This window comes from Silene latifolia, chromosome Y, assembly GCF_048544455.1.
Source record: "Silene latifolia isolate original U9 population chromosome Y, ASM4854445v1, whole genome shotgun sequence".
In the NCBI taxonomy this organism is placed as follows: Eukaryota; Viridiplantae; Streptophyta; class Magnoliopsida; order Caryophyllales; family Caryophyllaceae; genus Silene; species Silene latifolia.
Genome location: NC_133538.1, coordinates 103,853,795 through 103,860,801, shown reverse-complemented (window position 1 = coordinate 103,860,801; position 7,007 = coordinate 103,853,795). Strand labels below are relative to the sequence as shown.

The 7,007-nt window shown below is 38.1% G+C and overlaps 1 long non-coding RNA gene across 1 annotated transcript; it reads right to left on the bottom strand.

Annotated features, from left to right (window-relative positions):
- Nucleotides 1–2,055: 2,055 nt before the first annotated feature.
- Nucleotides 2,056–4,709, bottom strand: LOC141626855 (uncharacterized). The gene is made up of 3 exons (XR_012536437.1): nt 4,495–4,709; nt 4,329–4,402; nt 2,056–2,703 (listed from the first exon to the last, which is right to left on the bottom strand). It is a non-coding gene; the product is annotated as an uncharacterized LOC141626855 (long non-coding RNA).
- Between the last annotated feature and the right edge of the window lie 2,298 nt (nt 4,710–7,007).

The window sequence follows — 7,007 nt, the reverse complement described above, 5'->3', positions numbered from 1 at the left end:
CGCCGTATTAGATGATGGGTAGTATTTGGCTATAAAGGCCTTTCGGCTTTGTCCTTTAGTATAAATGGGAACAACATGAACCTCAATGTATTCTATGGCACTCCATTCATCTTCATCATGGCTACCTTGCTTTTGAACTTGCGAATATGAGCATGGGCATCCTGCTCGACATTCCCATGAAAGTTATCCCTCTCTATTACTCCTAATTGAGTGGGTTGTATTTCAAAGTTATTGGGTGCTAGGACGCCAAAATTTATTGGTGAGGAGGAGTCATCCCGGTTTGGTATATTGTGGTCTCTTAAAGTGGCCATTTGGAGTATTATAATTGGTGTATTTGGTTGTGTTTGTGGTGGTGAATTTGTGAGAAGTTGAAAGTCTTGAAAGGGATTTTCTATGAAAGGATCAATTATGTCGTTTGTTTGTTCTTGAGTGGTGGTTTCAAGGTGCGATTTGGTGGATGTGGTTGCTTGACCGGAGTCTCGTACCCTTGCTATTGTCTTAGTCCTTAAAGCTCGGAAAAGCCTTTCGGGGTCAGAATTCTAAAGAAAAGCGTGATTGTTTCTCCTAGGCATGAAACTCGATAAACCGTTAGTCTCCTAGTGTGTTTTAGGCACTAGGGATTAGTAATAACACAAACACTTTACAAGAAAACAAGTCACTACTCAAATAAACAAACAACTACACTAAGACTAATTCTAAGACTCTAACTAACTAAGTATAACTTAACGCCATCCCCGACAATGGCGCCATTTTGATAGAGAGATTTTTTGTCACCGCAATATGCAAACAATATTTGTAAAGCTCAACAACTAATATAGTTAGTGGTCGAGGTCGCACACGAGGATGGAGTGGATTTATACTAAGTTCGTTTAAGTCTAAGTTTAGCCCAACAAGGAAGCGATTATTTAACAATTAACTAAAATGTAAACTAATGAAAATAAACAAAGCAAACACAAGTAGTGAGATGAGTATAAACAAATATAATAAGGCTTAGGCTTTCGAGTTCACCCAAGTAAGGTGGACGAGATTATGGGGTTAACAAGTAATGGGTGACGATTTGGACTAGGATTAAACACTAATTACGTAGTCTTTCCTAAAGTTAAACACGAAATCTTCACCTTGTGTCTTAACCCTTCATAAACCTGCTATTTAACATCCCCTTTTAATTCTCATTTAAAGATACACTAAGCATACATCAATGAAAGACTTAAGTTTTTACACAAACAATTTATCAAACACCTTATATGCATATGCATGAAGACAAAATTAATTCACCGAAAACCATATGTTAACAACCCAACTTCATCATCCAACCTTACTGAAGATCCCCTTAAACCTTAGAAGAGACTACTCACTCATAGTAATGAAATACATGCAAACAAATGAAGAGGTCAACATAAACATGATAACAAGCATAACAATGATTTAAAGAACCAATAAGATGAACAAGAAATGTAAACAAACCACAATAAATGAAATTAAGAGGAGAACTATACCAAACTATAAGAAAAGATTGCAACTTTGGATTCTTTATGCAAGAAATTCTTCAATATCTTCTATTACAACCCAAATACTAAATGTAAAGAACTCAACAAAGCAGAACTAAACTAATTTGTAGACTAACTAAGGCTTAATTAAGGAAAGATTAAAGTTTGACTAAGGAAAGCTTAACTTAAATTAGGAAATAATTTTAGATCTAGGGTTGTGTGTGTAATATAACTTATCACGGAGTATATATAGTATTTGTGACACCCCACGATAAAGCGGAAAGTAAAACTAATAAATTCAAGCGGAAAATATGAAATTTTTGAAACTTTTATTTAATAGATAAGGTTTAACATGCGGGATTCACGAAAATTCAACGGAAAGAAAGTATGCGGAAATAAAATAAAGGTTCATACAAACGTGATAGTCAAAAATGGGGAAAATATATCCCACGAATGACAAGACAAAAATAGGCGAGTTTAGCAAAACGATAAATAAAGTCCAACGGTCAAGGTACTAGCTAGCTCACACATGTCTACACCCCATATAAGCACCAACTAATATCTGTCATTCATGAAACATGAATGCCACAGTCAGTGGGGAGTAACTTAAGGTTCTCCCAGCCACATTATATCAAATTAAACATAACAAGGAACTCAAACAAGCAAATATATTAAACAATATGAATACAACATGGGTTATAAGAAAACATGGGATCATTTATATTAATAAGATAAAAGAAAACAAGGTGGAGTAATAAACAAGCATGTGATAGGCATATTCAAACAAAGTGAAGTAAGGGAGGATCATGGATACGGTTAAATAATTACAAGTACGAATTCCAATAAAACATGACATATGCAACTATCCAAACTATGCAAGACCTTTACTACTCTTAGACTCAATTCCTCCCGTTAGGACGACGATAATATAATACGGTCCTAGTCTAAACCTGGCTAGACTCTCGAGATATACTTTACCGGATACGACATGCGATAAACATTTCGCATCCAAGACTCGATCGACAGAACGAAAGTCAAGTACCCCGAATTCGGCAGAACGGCACGAAAGAGGTGGAAATGGAATAAGATAAACCAATACTAGGCAGAACGGCACAAGTAGGCGTAGCGATAAGTCAAGCTACACGGCATGGCATTATGGCATTTTCACATGGATACGACCCATCTCAACTAATCATGTAGAATAAATCACTCGTATCTGAAATAACGATAAATAAATGAGAATGAATGAATTAAATCTCATATTATAATTAAAATATGACATTTCACATAACTATGGCGTAACTAAATGACAAATTCCACATTTACGATTCATGTGAGAAATATATATATAAAGGAGCGATAATTAATGAATCACGCTATATAAAACATGTGACGGGATTTAAATAATTAAAACACGGACATAATTAATGAATTACGGCATATAAAACATGAGACAGAATTTAATTAAATTAAACACGGACAAAATTAGTGAATTACGTTATATAAAACATGAGACGGAATTTATTAAATTGAACACGGACAAAATCATACACGGCTAAGACCCACGGCCTCACCCGTGACCAAGGGCACAACTGACCAGCCAAGGTAACGGCTCAGCCACAGCCTAGCCGTAGCCTAGGCCACAGCTCAGGCCACAGCCTAGCCACAGCTCAACCACAACTCAGGCCACTGCTCAGCTGCCAAGGCCACGGCTTGAGTCACTGCTCACGCCACGGCTCGGGCTGCTGCCCAGTTGTGCAGGCCATGGCCAGGCGATGCTGAGCTATGCCAAAAATCAAGACCAAGACGGGTTTGTCAATACGACAACCATTCATCCAAAAGCATAATAAAATGGAATTAACAAGGGAGTTTCATACATATACTTGAGAGGGGAATTAACAACGTTAAAACTTTACGCATTCCAATATCAAAACACAAACCAACTCAACATTTAAATGACCCACAAAACACCCCTTTTATCCACCCATTACCGTGTCAATCTTAGTTCATTTAACCACCCAAAAACACGTCAAACACCGCCCATTTGACCACCCCAAAACCGTGTCATGGCAGCCCATAAACGACCCTAGAGACCCGTGGCAACCAAACTGTTTTTCTGACCTGCAACCGTGACAAAACAGGAGGCGAAACAGCCCTCATATCTTCCCAAAAACAACCCGAAACAAGCAATGGCATAGTGACTTTAAGACGGATTTTAAAGCATGAGTAAGACGGTATTTTTCCTATCCAAGCAACTCCAATCATTCATGGATATGTACTCAAGACGGAGGTTAACAAATTCACTCAAATTGACAAGAAAAACAGCACTAAAACAGTGGACAAAACACGGCTATACAACCCCATATACACAGTTTTCAAGCTATTTGTGAGACCGTCTTAAGACAAAAATTTAAGCATGATACAACACCGAATTCACCCAAACAAATGGGCCAATTCATTCATGTATATGTATACAAGATAGGAGTTAACAAATTGGCTCAAATCGACAATAAAATCAACGCAAAATTAGTGTTCCAACACGGTTGGTCACAACTATCATACACGTTTTTTTGACAGATTTTTATACCGTCTTAAGACAAAAATTTAAGCATATAAAAGACGATATTCACCTATTTAAATTACTACATTCATTTACTCATTTCATAAGGAAGCTAAAGACATAAACTTTACAAAAATTAACCTTGTAAATCTTGTATAAAACCGTCACATTCAACAATGGTATGAAACAAGTAAAAATGTAAACTTTGTTCACTAAAAGAGTAAACAACCACATAAACACACATAAATTCAACATAATGTCGAGTAACCTATCACCGTTACCTTATTAGCTCTTCAATCTTTGATGGAATCATCCACAACAAAGCTATCTTCCTCCGGGTTATCCAAGCTTGTACCTAGACAACGAAAAACAACAAATAGTAGCCATTTTCAAGTAGAAAACGGGAAGGCCAGCAGGTATATTGTACCAAGGTGGAGTTTTTCTTACATAGAAAGGTGTAGGCAGAATAAGGAATATTTTGGCGCGAAAATGAGTCGATTTGGTTCAGAAATAATTGAGTTATGAAGATTTTAGTGAAGAAAGGAAAATTGTTTAAATGGAGGTGGTACCATGGATGAGTGTTGCTGAAATTTTGTGTAAAAATGAGAGGATATGGTTCATTTCCAATGATTGGTGGAAAGATAGAGATAAGAGGAAGGTCCATAAGTCAATTTAGGCCCAAAACTCCTAAATTGAGTCGATTTTCGCTAGAAAACCCGTCTCAAGTCTACTATAACTTGAGTCGGAAATTATTATCATTATTATTATTATATAACTAAAACTATATATTTTTATGAAAATTAGATTTCAAAAATATAATTATTTAAATAAAGCGATAAAATATTTTAAAACGATTTTACTAAAAAGCGGGTGTTATAATCACCTCTCCTTTTAAAAACGTTCCGCCCTCGAAACTTGAAGCAAGGGAGATTACCTTATGAGAACAAACTAGGGTACTTGATACGCATGGTAGATTCCGGTTCCCATGTCTCTTCTTCCACATTACCACACATCCACAACACCTTCACCAAGGGCACAACTTTACTCCTTAACTTCTTATCCTTCTTATCCAAAATGTGAATTGGTCTCTCTTCAAAAGAAAGATTAGGCTCAAGCTCCGGAATTTCACTTTGCAACACATGACTTGGGTCGCTAATGTAATTTCTAAGTTGAGACACATGGAAAACATCATGAACTTTACCCAAATTCGGGGGCAAATCCAATTTGTAAACCACGGCAACAATTCTTTTCACCACATCATAGGCTCCAATGTACTTTAGACTCGACTTTCCTTTGACGCCAAATCTTTACTCCTTTCATCGGGGATACTTTCAAGAACTCCAAGGGTGGAAGACGAACATCGGCATAAGACTTTTGGCGATCTTGAGCGGCTTTCATTCTTTCGCGGATGATCTTCACTTGGCCAATCAACTCGGCTAGCTTATATGGTCTTAGATCACGAACATCAGTTGCTTGATCCCAACTAATCGGACTACGACACTTTCTTACATATAAGGCTTCATAAGGGGCCATCTTGATAGAAGCATGATAACTGTTGTTGTAGGAAAATTCCGCCAAGGGTAAGCTCTTCTCCCAAATAGTATCGAAGTCAAGGGCACAAGCACGCAACAAATCTTCAAGAGTTTGAATCGTCCTTTCAGTTTGTCCATCGGTAGCGGCACGTAAAGTGGTACTCATCAACAAGTTACTACCCATAGCATCTTGTAAGGCCTTCCAAAATCTCGAACAAAACCTCGGGTCACGATCCGACACGATCTCCTTAGGAACACCATGGTAACGAACGATCTCCTCAACATAGGAACTAGCAAGTCGATCTAAACTCCAAGTCTCCTTGATAGGAATGAACCTAGCACACTTGGTCAACCTATCCACAATCACCCAAACGGCATCCTTTCAACCAACGGTCTTAGGCAAACCCATAACGAAATCCATGAAGATGGACTCCCATTTCCATAAAGGCATAGCCAACTATTATAGCAAACCTCCGTGTGTCTCATGCTCAATCTGCACTTCTTGACAAGTGAGGCATCTTCCAACATAAGTCATAATGTCATTCTTCATGTTAGGCCACCAAAATTGAAGCTTCAAATCCTTATACATCTTGTCTCCTCCGAGATAAATTGAATAAGGGGATAGATGAGCTTCGTCAAGAACTCACTTTCTCAAATCAACGGCGTCGGGGACATACATGCGGTCTTAGTGACAAAGATATCCACTAGCATGAATCTCACAATCTTTAGCTTTCCCTTCAAGAAGCTTGGCTTGAAATCTTTTGAAAGTAGCATCATCTACTAAGGGAATTGGCAACTACATTTGCCTTTCCTTCATGATATAACAATTCCACATCTTAATCATTCACCAACTCCAACCATCGTCGTTGCCTCATATTCAACTCCTTTTGGGTGAAAATATACCTCAAACTCTTATAATCGATGTAGATACGTCAATGAACTCCAATGAGGTAATGTCTCCACATCTTTAAGGCATGAACATAGTGGGTAAGCTGCCCAGGGCTCCAGGAAACAGAGTGTATATGCTAGTTATGACTGATTACTTCTCAAAGTGGATTGAAACAGAGGCAATGACAGAGGTAAAAGAGCGGCAGGTGATCTCTTTCATCAAGTGCAACATCATAATCATATTTGGGATACCATCCGAAATCATATGCGACAATGGATCCCAATTCATATCAGATAACACCGAGGGCTTCTGTGCACGATGGAACATAACACTGAGAAAGTCAGCCCCCAGATATCCGCAAACCAACGGCCAAGCCGAGTCCAGCAACTAAATCATTGTGGAGAACCTCAGAAAACGGTTGGAAGAGTTGAGAGAAAAATGGGCAGATGAACTACCATTGGTACTTTGGTCAGACAGAACAACACCGAAAATGGCAACAGGCCAAACTCCATTTAGCCTTGTATACGGAGCAGAGGCAG